Genomic DNA, 15,482 nt, shown 5'->3' with positions numbered 1-15,482 from the left:
AAACCTGAATCTAACACAAGACTAAACAAAACCCTTAAATTGAACCTCAATTCATCTCACAAAAATTATAGGATTCCCTGATTGAGAAATTAGATCGGGTGAGATGACTAAGTAATTTCAAAATTATTTTAAAAATTTTAAATTTCAAAATTATTTTAAAAACTTAAATTTCAAAATTATTTAAAAAAAAAACTTAAATTTCAAAATTATTTTAAAAACTTAAATTTAAAAATTATTTAAAAAAAAAACTTAAATTTCAAAATTATTTTAAAAACTTAAATTTAAAAATTATTTTAAAAACTTAAAATTTAAAATTATTTTAAAAAAAACTTAAATTTCAAAATTATTTTAAAAAAAAACTTAAATTTCAAAATTATTTTAAAAACTTAAATTTAAAAATTATTTTAAAAACTTAAATTTCAAAATTATTTTAAAAACTTAAATTTCAAAATTATTTTAAAAAAAAAACTTAAATTTCAAAATTATTTTAAAAACTTAAATTTCAAAATTATTTAAAAAAAAAAACTTAAATTTCAAAATTATTTTAAAAACTTAAATTTCAAAATTGTTTTAAAAACTTAAATTCCAAAATTGTTTTAAAAACTTTAATTTCAAAATTATTAAAAAAAAAACTTAATTTTCAAAATCGTTTTAAAAACTTTAATTTCAAAATTATTTTAAAAACTTAAATTTTAAAATTACTTTAAAACTTAAATTTCAAAATTATTTTAAAAAACTTAAATTTCAAAATTATTGTAAAAAACTTAAATTTCAAAATTGTTTTAAAAACTTTAAATTTGAAAATTATTTTTAAAAAACTTAAATTTCAAAATTGTTTTAAAAACTTAAATTTCAAAATTATTTTAAAAACTTAAATTTCAAAATTATTTTAAAAACTTAAATTTCAAAATTATTTTAAAAAATTAAATTTCAAAATTATTTTAAAAACTTAAATTTCAAAATTATTTTAAAAACTTATATTTTAAATTATTTCAAAATTTAAAATTCGAAATTAAAGTAAAAATTGAAAATTAAAACATTAATAATAAAAATAAAAATAATAATATATATACCAAGGTAAAAAACCGGGGGCAGGCGCCCCCGGTATTCAGACCCCACACCCGGGCGCCCGGAACACACCCGGGCGCCCGGACTCCCTTATATATAGGGGGCAGGAGGCGCCCCCTACACTTGCACCCAAGTCTTCCTTAAGCTTCTTCTTAGCTTCTCTGCGAAGACTGTCAAAATTAAAAAATTTTCTTCCGTGGTTGATACGAAGTCGTGACTCAACCGAGGTCGTCAGTTCTAAAATTTCTAACAATGGCTCCTCGGTAAAATTTCTATCCCCTCCTAAAATTCATTTTTAATTTTTTTTCTTCCTCCTTAGTATAATATTAGTTTCAAATTTAGGAAGCGTACTAAATCTGGTGCTGGGCCCTCTACCCCTAGCATTGACCCTAGGTTTCCCACCGACGAACTTAGGATTAAGTTTATGTCAACAAATTACATGGCCATTAGAACCAAATGTATAGACAGATCGTTCTTTTTACGCTCTTGTATTCCAGTCTCCGAGACTATAAACCACTATAGGTTGCGAAACCTAGTTGAGTGCACCAGCGCAGTAAACATAAGTCTATGTGCCGAATTTTACAACAACCTAGTGAAAGTAGACGACTACTCCTATACCACTAGGGCAGCTGGCACAGATATCACATTATCTCCCACCACCATTCGTGAGTTTCTAGGATTACGAGAGTCACCGTGCACCTTTCTATGCTATCCTCCTAGGGGGCTACCTTTTGGAGATCCCTACTCACATATTACCCTCGATACGATCTATTCGTTCTTCTTTGAGGACCAGCGTGATCCCACTGAGACCCAGTTTAGGTCACTTAACCTTAGAATTCAAGACTACGCCCTTTATAGGGTTCTAGTACTTTGTATTCTACCGCTAACCACTCATGACATTGCGGTGATGCGTCCATTCCACTCCTTCCTGCTCTATGCCCTGTGTCAGAGGTTAGATATAGACATCAGTCTTCACATCTTTTCCACTATTATTTATGCAGCTGGATACGTGACCAGCAGACGAGTACATATGCCTTATTGTCATATTCTGACAGCGTACATGTCTTCATTACACATTGATGTCACCAGAGGTGACATCCGCTACATGACCGAGTTTGACATCATAGGAGCTAGGAACTTTTCCCTAGCAAATATCCATATAGACGATGAGGGTACCATGTCCTGGCATAGGGGGGCACAGCACCAGCAGGCAGAGGAGGCAGAGCATGATGAGTTCATGTTGGCACTATTTCCTGAGGAGGCTGCTCCCGCCCCACCACCACCTCAAGCACCACATCCAACTCCCCGCATTCTCGCTGATCGAGTTTCCAGACTAGAGAGGGCTATGTCGAGTCTCCAGCACGAGAACTCCGAGTTTCATCAGTCCATGCGACGAGAGGTCTCCGATCTTCGACGAGAGGTTCGACAGGAGGTCTCCGACTTACGACGAGACGTACGACAGGAGCTCTCCGACTTGCGCCGAGATCTACGAGAGGACGATCGGGCTCGTCACACTGAGATCCTGACACTACTCCGGTCGCTGGGTTTCGGACCTCCTCCCTCATCATCTCAGTAGCTCCTACTGTTGCTCTATTATGACTCTAGTACAGCTTGTAGCAGCTCTATTATGACTCTTTTATCTATGTCGACTTTTTAGTCTAATGGACTGTTTCACTTCAGGCTTGATTGACTATACCTTAATCTAATTAGTCTTTTAGTCACATTTTTTTTAACTTCTAGGCAGAACAGTTTTTCAAAACTCTAATTTTACTAGACTTTCAAAAGTTGGGTTTAGTCTAGGATTTCCCCCTAGATATCATGTTCCCCTAGAATTAAGCCAGAGCATCTCACAAAACACTTAGGTTTACCTTTATTGTGGTTGAAAAACATAGAATGACGTGAGATGCATAGGGTATAGCCTTGACTCAAGAATGCTTATATCTGTGCATCAATATGAGTCTGGGCGTTAAATATGCAATAAACATTAATCAAGTTAAAGTTCTCCAGCTCTAGTCAAGTCTATCTGGACCTAAATAACTTAGCTTGACTAACCTGGTAAAAGCTATTGTCCTATAGACAATCAGCAAGTAGCTAAAGGTTAGACAGTTGGCAAAGGATACTCAATTTCTTTTTTAAAGAATGTTTTGTTCTCTATGGCTCTGATACCTAATATATAAACATGACTTGTGCTTGGACTTAAGGACCAACTGAACTTAAAAGAATAATCTTGTCCTAAAAACTTAAATTCCAATTGACCTTAAACTTCCAAACTCTATTGAATATTGCTAACTTTGATCATGTACAACTCTTTATACATTGCCCATTTTTTTAATTATGGCAAAGGGGGAGAGTAGCAAAAATGTAAACATAAAATTCAAGTTAAAAATTAAGGGGGAGCAAAAATTAAGGGGGAGCCAAAGTTAAGGGGGAGTATATAGGGCAAAATTTACTTTAGTTACTTTGTTCATCTATACTTAGCAAAATTTTACCTGTGTTTAAAATGACTATCTATTCGCTTGTTTACTTAACTTCGAATTTGTATTGCCATAATCAAAAAGGGGGAGATTGTTGGTACGGGAAGCATCCGACGATCGAACTCGTGTTTTGATAACGGCAAAGAATTCGAAGTTAAGATGTTTTTTAGTCTAACAAGCCTACTTGAGGATTTCAGGAAAGTCCTAGCTGCGGTTAGGCAAAGGGAAAACCCTAGGGGGCGGTAACCCTAGGTCATAGGGGGTGGTAACCCCATGCGGAAAGTCTTGGCAGGTCGATGGCTTCAGGCAAAAGTCCTAGGGGGTGGTAACCCTAGGTGAAAAGTCCTGGTGTCACAAACCAGGTGAAAGACTGGACTAGCCGGGGAAGCGGATGTCCAGCAGAAAGTCCGGAAGCATCGAGTGCTGAGCAAAAGTCCAGTCGATCTGGAGGATCGACTGGCAACAGGTAAATCTCCTGAGTGGAGTAGGTGAGGACGCGTTCCCCGCAGAGGGAACAGTAGGCGTCGGGTCGACCTAGGGCTTCCGGCGGGAAATCCAAAGTCAGACTCGGACAGTCCGAAGACTGTCAATTATTATTTACTATGTTTTATCAGATTCTAACACTGTCTTGCAGGGTATTTTACTCGGACTAACCTTTGTTTGCAGGTGAGGAGCCTGCTGGAAAAAGGCTGTCCGAGCGCCCGGGATGGATCCGGGCGCCCGGAGGTCCGGGCGCCCGGGACCAAACTTTATCCCTGCCGCGACTTCGCCACGTGGAGCATCCTGGTTGGTTGGCCACGTCACACTCCAGGCGCCCGGAACCGCATATAAAAGGAGGGTTGAGGTGTAGCTTCAAAGCACAACAATCATCTAAGCAATCTCCTTGCGACAAGCTGCTAACGACTCAATCCAGAAGTGCTGCAACGACACCCCGACAACCCGAGGCTTCGGATTTAATCTTTTTTGTTGTCGGTATAATCTTTTTACAGCTTTGAAGTGTAATTAGTTTGTAATACTCTTAACGAACTTATAGTTGTTGCCCACCGAAAGCGATCAAGGATCGCGGGCCTTCTAGTAGGAGTCGTCACAGGCTCCGAACGAAGTAAATCCACTGTGTTCATCTGCTTGTGTTTCTTTCATTTCCGTTGCATTTTTACTCGAGTGTTTTACGATTTCGATAATCGAACGAAATAGCCACGAGCGCTATTCACCCCCCCTCTAGCGCTTCTCGATCCAACAATTTTCCCCTACGACTATCCGAGAGTTTTTAGAGTTGCGTCCATCTACTTGTTCTTTTTTGTGCTATCCTCCGAGGGATCTACCATTCGGAGATCCCTACTCACATATTACTCTCGATATGATTTATTCATATTTTTTTTGGGGGAGATAGAGATCCCACTGTGACACAGTTTAGGTCAGTAGAACTTCGGGTCCAGGACTACGCTCTTTATAGGGTTGTAGTCCTTTGCATTTTACCACTGACTACTCGGGACGTCGCTGTGATGCGCCCATTCCATTCGTTCTTACTCTATGCCCTGTTTCATAGGTTAGATATTGACATCAGCCTACATATCTTCTCCACCATTATCTACTCGGCTGGATTCGTGACTGATAGACGAGTCCATATGCCATTTGGTCACATTCTGACAGCCTATATGTCCTCGTTGCACATTGATGTCACTAGAGGAGACATTGCCCATATGACCGAGTTCGATGTTATAGCAGCTCGGAACTTCTCCCTAGCCGGTATCCAGATAGATAGAGATGACGGGACTATGTCTTGGCAGAGGGGGGCACAGCACGAGCCCGATCCAGACGCACAGGTGGACGAGTTCATGCTCGCACTATTTCCAGAGGAAGCCGCACCGGCTCCACCACCGCCCCCAGCTCGAGCACCATGTCATGCTCCCCGCTCTCTAGCCGACCGTATGACCGGACTAGAGAGAGCTATGGCGAGTCTCCAGCAGGAGAACTCTGATTTTCATCGGGACATTCGGAGCTGCCGGGGATACCCGACACACTGAGCTGATGGCGCTTCTCCGATCCTTGGGATCTGGACCACCCCCTTCATCATCTCAGTAGATCTAGTTATGACTCACTTCTGTAGCTACACTACCTGTAAAATATTTTGGATCTATCTAGTGATATTTCAGACTTACATTGATTATGTTCTATCTTGATAGACTAGGATCTTTCAAAAATATTTTCAAAAATGATTTTATCAAATTATAAGTTAAACTTGTTTGTTTTCAAAACTTTCCATTTTTAGATTTTCAAAAACAGTTTTTGCCTTAGACTAGTTTTGAATCCTCAGAAAGCATGTACCCATAGGACTAGTTTTTGAGCATCTCACCAACACCTTAGGTTTACCTTGCTTATGCTTGACAAACATAGAAAGGGGTGAGATGCATAGGCCAACTGTCTGGACTTAAGATGCTTATTTCAGTGCATCAGCATAAGTTTGGACGTTAAATACAACTCAGATATTAATCAGATTAAGTTCATCAGTCAAGTCAAACACTGACTGCTTATAATCAACTTAATCTGACTAACCAAGTGAAAGCGACTATCTTCTGATAGTTAGTTAGTACCTAATTGGTTAGACAGCTGGTTAAATTTAAGTATCAAGTTCAGGGGGAGAAATTAACTTTGTGTGTTTGAAAAATGCTTTTTAAACTAACTTATGTTTAAACATTAGTTTCAAAAATTAAATTTAACTAAGTGCTTGAAAGTTTAATCCCACCTAATTTTCAAACCATGATTTAAAAAGTTGACTATTGAAAATTAAACTTTCCAAATTTAGCTATATCAAATGAGCCTTCAAAATTTATTTTGGCAAATTTAATCTTACCTGTTTAATTTTTGCTTTGTTTTGAAAAATTGAAGTTGAAAATTTACCTGTTGAAAAGAAATTTACCTTTTGAAAAGTTAAAAAACCTGATTTAAAATTTTACACGATTGAAAAGTTAAAACTTGATTAACTTTAAATTTATACTTTTCAAAATTCAACTTGTTTTTTTCTTCATGGACTTAAAAATTGTACTTTTATCGTTGAAGCTTGAACCAAACTTAGATATTTTTCAAAGGTTAGCTGTTATTTTACAGTAACTGTACATTATGATTGTTTACCTTTGTTTTTTGATGAATGCCAAAGGGGGAGGGTTAGGCGGTTAAGTTAGATAAACCAAATTGAAAACACTAAAACTAACTTTAAAACCGATGTACCTGTTTTTTTTGCGTTCTTTCACTAACTTAACCAGGTTGTCATTCCATCAAAAAGGGGGAGATTGTTGGTGCGGGTAGCACTAACGGTCTAACCTAAGTTTTGATGAATGACAAATAGGTTAAGTTAGTTTTGTTGTTGTCTGACACTTTGATCGAGTGTGCAGGAGAAGTCCAGATGGGTCGACGGGCTGACCAGATGTCTGGCACGAAGTCCAGCTAGGTCGACGGGCTGACCGGATAGCTGGCGAGAAGTCCAAGCGGGTCGACGGGCTGACCGGACGCTTGGCGAGAAGTCCAGACGGGTCGACGGGCTGACCAGACATCTGGCAGGTAAGTGAGGTAAGTCACCGGAGGGGAGTGACTGCGAGGACGCGTTCCCGGGAAGGGAACATTAGGCGTCGATCCGGCTTAGATCTATTTCGGATATCTAAGTCGAGATCGTGACTAGATTCCATTCTCGGAAAGACGGAATCTAAGTCATACTAACTTGTGCTAATTCATACTATTATAAAATATGCTAATAATCTATGTTGCAAGTTATATATTGCCTCGGACTAACTTTGTTTTGCAGGAAAAGGGAGTTTTCTGGAACAAGGTGGTCCGGGCGCCCGGAGGGGATCCGAGCGCCCGGAAGGCAAATTATATCCAGCCAAGTCGTCGCCACGTAGAGCATCACGGTTTGAGCAGCTACGTCACATTCCAGGCGCCCGGAAGGAATCCAGGCGCCCGGAGCAACATATAAAAGAAGCCCTAGGCAGGAGCTTCAGGATGAACAATCAATCTGAGAACTCTTCTACTGCTGGTTTTGCTGCTCTACGTTCCTGCGACGCTGATAAAGCTCCGACAAAGTGCTCATTCGGTTTTTAGTTTACTTCTTTATCGGTATTACTTTGTTTCATTAGCATTTTCTGTGTTCATCTTGTAACTATATTCGAATTGCTAGTGATTGCCCAACGAAAGTGGTCAAGGACCACGGGCCTTCGAGTAGGAGTCGTCACAGGCTCCGAACGAAGTAAAAAACAACTGTGTTCATTTACTTTTCCGCTGCGTATTTATACTCTTATTTTTCGAATCGATATTCACCCCCCCCTCTATCGAATCTAACGGTCCTACAAGTGGTATCAGAGCCCGGACTGCCAGAAGGTTTAACCGCCGACTGTGCACAAGAGCTATGGTTTGATTGAGCCATGTTGGTACAATATTGACCTCGAATAAAGAAAGTGGGGGCTCCTATGTTCGGATCAAGAGGACCAGACACCAGGCAGGAAGTCCTAGTTGAGACTAGACAAGGAAGTCCTAGTAGGTCGGGTGGACCGAGGGGCAGGAAGACCTGGTGGGTCGAGGATCGGACGTGGGAAGTCTATGGTCCTTTGTTTGAGGGGGGAATTGTTGGGGTTGCAAGGTTGCAAACATAGTCCCATATTGGAAACACATGGGAAATATCATGGGTTTATAAGAGAAAAGATATCTCCATTGGCATGAGGCCTTTTGGGGAGAGCTCAAGAGCAAAACCATGAGGGTCTAGGCCCAAAGTGGACAATATCATGCTATTGTGGAGATATCTAAATTCTTTTCGATCCAACAATTACCATGAATTATTTCCAATCCATCAACATCAAGATTTAAATTATAAGCTATTCGGGTAATCAAACCACCAAAAACAATTGATCCCGATAATGCCCTAGCAGATCTTAATAAGGTTTGAACAAAATGAAAACCAGAATCAAATTCAACCTTATAAAGCATAGCCCATAAAGCATAAAGCTCTATCTTTTTAACCACCCCATCACTCTCTCCCCTACCAAAAATAGTTTTACCCATGACTCTATGTAGATACCTAAAGATGGGGTTTTGCATATGGGAGGCCTTAGCTCTTGAAGGCTCATAAGGTTGATCTAACCCAGTTATTGCATTCCAAAAATGATTCCAATTAAACCTTGGATCAAACCTACGAGGGCTACCGGTGGTTGATCCAAAACAAGAATTAAAGTCACTAAATGCCCATAGAAATTCTTGATTCATTAGTCTAAATGAGATTTTTCCAAAATAATCATCTTCATTAGTAAAATGGACATCCAATGAACTTAAAAATTCCAAAACAAGATGAGGATATGTAGGCAAATGTGTGTACATAATATCACTCCAATCCAAAAACCCAATCATCAAATCTACATCTTCCCTAATTCAAAGCATATCAAGAACAGTTGGGTCCATATATCTAGTACACACTATCTTTCTATTGGCAAGAATTACAAATCTAGTTACTTGATCATCATTTCTAAACACAATATTGAATTCATTGTCATTACCTTCGTTGCGTGAAGTCCTTTTGCCTTTGCCCTTCACTGGTTGTTTTCCTTTGTCCCTTGATGGCTCCTTCTCTTTGTCTCCACTAGATCCACCACCTCCTTTGCGAAGTTTCTTCAAAATACTGGATATCTTGATGAGTTTAGATAGGGGAAGAATTATCTAGGGTTGGAAAAATGGAACTCAAAGAACAGAACTTCAAAGAGCAAAGATCTTAGGTTAGGAGAACAAAAAGTCCAAGTCTTAGAGAGGAGGAGAATCCGGATCTAAGAGATCCTGAGAGATTAGAGAGGAGTTTTTAAGAGATTGGGAGAGAAAGATATGTTTTGGAGAGTTGGGGGTGTGCGGAACACGGCCAAGATCTGGCCGTGTAAGGTAGAAAGAGGACTTTAATAACTCTCCTACACGGGCCGTGCAGATCCACACGGCCTCCCCCTCTTCCTTCTCTGGATTCTTCGCACGGCCGTGTCTGGGACACGGCCTCTCCATCTTTCTTCTCGGGATTCTTTACACGACCGTGTTTGAGACACGACCTCTCCATCTTTCTTCTCGGGATTCTTTACACGGCCGTGTTTGAGACACGGCCTAGACCTTTTTCTCCTCGGGAGATCCTACACGGCCGTGTCTGGATGACACGGCCCAAGCACTTCCCTTCTCTGCAACCTTTGCCTGGCCGTGTATAGCACACGGCCGGGCTCTGTTTTGCACCTAACCTGAAAACAAAATCAAAAGAATGCATCAAACTAAAAGAAATTAAAATACAAATCAAAACTAACTAAAAGAACCCTTGGGTTGCCTCCCAAGAAGCGCTTGTTTAAGGTCTTTAGCTCGACCAAACTTGAGCATTCACTTCTTTTCCTCGCCCTTGGAGGACAGATATACTTTTCGTTTTTGTTGGGAGATCTTCTCCCAACATCTTCCACCACATTGTCTCCTTCGTTTGGTGGCCTTCCATGAGGATGGAAATTCCATTCCTCAAGTTTATAAATGCTTGTCCTGCTACAAGCATTTAAAAGAGACGAGACATGGTTAGAGATATTAGATAAATCATATTCCAACCTTTCCTTACCAATTACCAAAGAAAGCTTATGATTTTTGACATCAATTATAGCTCCAGCTGTAGCAAGGAAAGGTCTTCCTAATATGATAGGAATCCTGGGGTCCTCTTCCATGTCCAACACGACAAAATCTGTGGGAATAACATTCCCATCCACCTCTACTGGCACATCTTCTATAATACCCAAAGGGTACCTGCAGGAATGATCGGCAAGTTGAAGTGTCATAGTAGTAAGTTTAATGTTTTTGAGACCTAATTTATTACAAATTGAATAGGGAATGAGGCTAACACTTGCCCCCAAATCACAAAAAGCTTTTTCAAAAAATTCTTTTCCTATGTTGCAAGGAATATAAAAGCTCCCTGGGTCCTTTAATTTTGGGGAAGTGTTCTTCTCCAAAATAGCACTACATTCCTCACTAAGCGCAATGGTCTCAACCCCTCCTCTTCTTCTCTTGTTTGACATGAGATCCTTCAGGAATTTGACAAATCTAGGCATTTGAAGAATAACATCAATAAGAGGTACCTCTACACAAATTTCCTTAACTTTTTCTAAAAACTTGCCAAATTCTTCATCCTTCTTGAGCATTGTAAGTCTCTGAGGAAAAGGGACAGCTTTGCTCTGATGGTTCAGTGGAGGAGTCTCTTCAACCTCAATGGTACTCCCCTCATTAGCTTGAATCTGATTTGGTATAAGAGGAGAGAGCTCTTCTTCTTTTTGTATCCCTTTTGGAGCAGTCACTTGGGAGTCTCCCAAGGTCCATCCGCTCCTAAGCTCAATTCTATTGCAATGCTCCATAGGATTCACATCAGGTTTTCCTGGAAGTTGTCCTGGTGCTCTAGATGATGAGGAAGCTAGTTGGGCAATTTGACTATCCTGGATCTTTTGATGCTTTTCAGAATTATCCATTCTCTGAATGAGCTTTGCTAAATCTTGCTTCATTTCATTCTGACTTGAGATAATTTCTTCAAGCATCTTTTCCATATTTGACTTTGGTAAGCCTTGAGAAGATAGATGTTGAAAATTTTGTTGCCCAGCTTGAAAATTTGATCTTATCCCCATAGATGGCCCTTGATCTTGATTATTTCTGTAAGAAAAATTGGGATGACTCTTCCATCCAGGGTTATAAGTATTTGAGTATGGGTTGTTCTGCCTTTGATTGTAACTCATGATTGCATCACATTGTTCCAGTTGATTGATTTGTGCAGTGATAGCTCCCAATGGACATGAGTCATTTGAGTGCTCTGAACTCCCACATACTTCACAAGATGTACTAATAGCATTGACCATATTAGCACTAGTCCCCATATTCTCAAATTTCTTTGTAAGAGCATCCAATTTTGCAGACAAAAGAGTGACTGCATCTACATCAAACTTCCCTGATGCTTTAATTGTTGGGTTTACAGAAGAATAGCCACCATTTCTTTCATTTGCCCATTGATGATGATTTCGTGCTACACTGTCAATAATTTCTTCAGCTTCATCTAAACTTTTATTCATAAGTGCCCCTCCAGCAGCTGAATCAAGGGACACTTTGGTATGATAGTTGATACCATTATAAAAAGTGTGCAACACTAACCATCTTTCCAACCCATGATGTGGGCATTGTCTGAGCATACTATTATATCTATCCCATGCTTCAAAAAGAGATTCTGAGTCAGTTTGCTTGAGGCTTGCAATTAAATTCCTCATATGAGCTGTTTTGCTTGGTGGATAGAATTTATCAAGAAACTGTTGCTCACACTGCTCCCAAGTGGTGATGCTATTAGGGGCCAAAGAATTCAGCCATTGCTTTGCCCTATCTCTTAAAGAAAACCCAAATAATAATAATCTAACTGCTTCTGAAGGAACTCCATTCATTTTCATGGTACCACATATTTCATAAAAGACCTCTAAGTGTTGATTGGGGTCTTCATGAGGTCCTCCACCAAATTGGTTCTGCTGCACCATAGATATAATTGCGGGTTTGATCTCAAAGTTATTAGCTTCCACTGAAGGTCTTGAAATACTAGATCGAAAACCTCTTGCATAAGGTGCTGCATAATCCTTGAGTGGTCTATTCGCCATGTTCAAATGTTCCTGTTCTTCAATTTGCCTTTGCAGAATTCTTCTTTTATGGAAAGTTCTGTCAATCTCAGGGTCAAAAGGAAAGAATTCCCCTGCAAAGTTAGATCTTCGCATACACAAGAACAAGATAGCAAATGACAATTCAACAGAAAAAGAAAAATAAAAGAATCAAAAATGCAGAATTGAATTTGTACAAAAAGAATTAACAAGAAGTAAAAGTTATACAAGAAAGTAAAAACAGAAATCTAATGATTAGTTACAACTATGCAATATGAAAGGAAAACAAATGTTATGTTTAGTCTAACTCAATTGATAATTCCTAATGTTATAGTGCAGTCCCCGGTAATGACGCCAAAAACTTGTTGCACTCCGCAAGTGTACGGAAATGTCGCAAGTAATATAAAAGATTATCGTATCCACAGGGACTGGAATAAGCACTAGAAATGTCTCAATGCGAATTAGCTAAACAACTATCCAATTGTTTCAAATGCAAAGTGAAGGTAAACAAATCTAATATTAAAGATCAACAAACAAGAGTTTAGTGTTTTGGGTTATGATAAAGGGAGATTCTAGGAGTTTCGGTTTCTTTGTAAGATTTCTCGAATGTAAATGGTTCACCAATTCTTATCCCTCAGTTGCCAAACACTTGTAGAAAGTTGCCGGTTCTCTCTTGCAATAGATAACCGGCTAAGGACTGAGAAATGTATCTAAATATGATCAATTAGACGTGAACCTACGTTGTCCTTACACAGAAGCGCACCTATTACTATGCCTTCCTCGGATATCAACATAGAAGCCCACAACTTATTAATCTATCAGGATACAAGAAAGTAAGCACAAGATCCATCCTACTCTCTTAAATGTTCCTATTTCCCCTTCAAGATTATCTCTCAAACGTCCTTATACAGGCTTGCACCTGTCATGTGGATCCCTCGGATGATCGAGTGAGAGTTTATCTTTACAAAGTCCACAAGAAATCCAAATAATCAATCAAGAATGAGAATTAAGCACAAATCACCATTAATCATTCAAGATCTAATTGATACAAGCAAGACAATGTCATTGAAACAAGAAAATGGCAAATCCATAAGAGATTACATCAATCCATCATACAAATACTCCCTTAATCCTAGAATACAAGATCTACTCCATGAATCGAGGAAGAATACCCGAAGAAATAAAGATTACAAGCATTTCTTAAATCCACAATCAAAGAAACCAAGAAAAGGGGAAAAGAGAAAACTTATCTACGAAGAAGCCTCGTCTTCGGATCCAATCCTCGCTCCGGAGTCGAAATCGTCAAGAACTCCCCTCGAATCGCCCAGAAATCCTCCCAAGAATGGGAGGATACCACCAAATCTTGCCTTCTCCCAAAGGGGGGAGATCCCTTTTCAATTCATGAAGGAGGGTTTAAATAGAGCAGGAAATCGGGCGCCACACGGCCCCATGACACGGCCGTGTGAGATTCACACGGCCATGTCCAGTTCCTTCTCTGCCAAAGCTGCACGGCCGTGTGACTCACACGGCCAGGACCCTTCTGTTCTCTGGAAATGCTACCCGGTCGTGTGATGCACACGGCCACGACCCTTCTGCTCTCTGGAAATGCTACACGGCCATGTGGTGCACACGGCCACCACCTGCTTGGCCTCTGGAAACCTCACACGGCCGTGTAGATCTACACGGCCATGTAAGGCATCTGCTCTAATTTCTTCAAATCAAGACACGGCCGTGTGAGATTCACACAGCCATGTCCTCTTCCCTTCCTGTTAAAACAACACGGCCGTGTGTGGTACACGGCCTGATGCTCTCTCTCCCTTCAATTCCTTCTAAGCTTGCCCGAGGACTCATAATCTTCACCAATTTCGACTCCTGTGTACAGAAAATGCACAAAAAGCAGATCTCCAAACCAAAAGAGTAAATATGCTAAAAGGAAAGCTGGAAGTATAAAAATGCATAGATCAAGCATGCTCAAAGTATGTAAATGTGCGTAAAAACATGCATAAAAGAGTATATAATCTACGCACATCACACACATTAAAAAGAGTGAATCAAGGTTAAGAGTTTTTTCCTAATGAAAGTCCCATACCTTTCATTGAAACCCTTAATTTCCCCCTTGATACTAAAGACAATAATCAACTTTAGTGATAATCCCATATCACTTATCCTCAGAAATCGAGTAAAAACTCCCCCTAAAAGTCAACTCCTGCTTGACCAATAGGTAAAACTCCCCCTAAAGGTCAACTCCCCCTTGACCATTGCACCAACAATGTCTTGGAGAGTTTCAATCCTTTAGAAATCTAATATACCAACTTCCAGCTGAAATTTCAGATAATCAGTCAAAAATCAGCATTTTGGCACGCTCAGCCCTTTACTGGATCGGTCACCAGACCGATCAGACTTCCCTGGATCGGTCCAGTGACCGATCCAGACCTCCCTGGACCGATCAGCATCCCCTCTGATCGGTCCATAAATCTCTGATAGGGATTTCTGATTTTACTCCCGAAATTCAGAAACCCCTAAAAAATCATAGAAAATTTCAAAAATTATAAAATTTTGAGGATACATTCCTCATAACATATATTATCATGGAAAAATAGTTTTCTATGAAAATAACTTCCATTTTTAAATCTTGATACAAAGTTCGAAAGACTTTGAAATAGCTCAAGGTTAATCCATCTTTGTATCAACTTGCTCAATGATGAATGCTATCACTAGAAAAGCTTCATCAAGGTTTTTCAAATCAATTTTGAAATGATTTTAAACCATTTAATTTAGGACCACAATCTTAGGGCTAAGTGTACATGACTTGTACGCAAGCTTTCCCTATGATCCTCAATTTCGAATTAGGCTCATCTAGGTACAAGAACTATGCACCTTGATCCTAACTCATAATCCTAATATCTCACACACATCTAGGGTGTATCAAACACATCCAAGTCAATTTTGATGTGAGATATGGGTTTAGGTCATCTTAAGCTACGTTCTCATGCATTTTCTAAACAACAATTTGATCTCCATATCAAGTTGTGTTTTTATCCTTAAATCAATTTAATTGATCATACATGCAAGAGATGATGACATGGCATAAAGTAATATCATAAGTGAAAACATGTGCCAATGTCATGATGTCATGTCATAAAGTATGAAATTTAAATAAGGCATGACATATAACTAACCTAAGCATTATCATGACATTTCAAATGATAATAAAATAAATATGATGTCATGACATGACATATGACAAATAATATATGGCAAATAACATATAAAGGTATAGAAAATACCT

The 15,482-nt window shown here is 39.3% G+C and overlaps 1 pseudogene; it reads left to right on the top strand.

The window, feature by feature from the left end:
• Window positions 1–11,717: 11,717 nt before the first annotated feature.
• LOC121993388 lies at window positions 11,718–11,803 on the top strand (annotated as a pseudogene).
• Window positions 11,804–15,482: the final 3,679 nt, after the last annotated feature.

This window comes from Zingiber officinale, chromosome 6B (genome assembly GCF_018446385.1).
Source record: "Zingiber officinale cultivar Zhangliang chromosome 6B, Zo_v1.1, whole genome shotgun sequence".
Classification (NCBI taxonomy): Eukaryota; Viridiplantae; Streptophyta; class Magnoliopsida; order Zingiberales; family Zingiberaceae; genus Zingiber; species Zingiber officinale.
The sequence above is the reverse complement of the archived record's forward strand: the minus strand, read 5'-3'. Positions and strand labels throughout refer to the sequence as shown.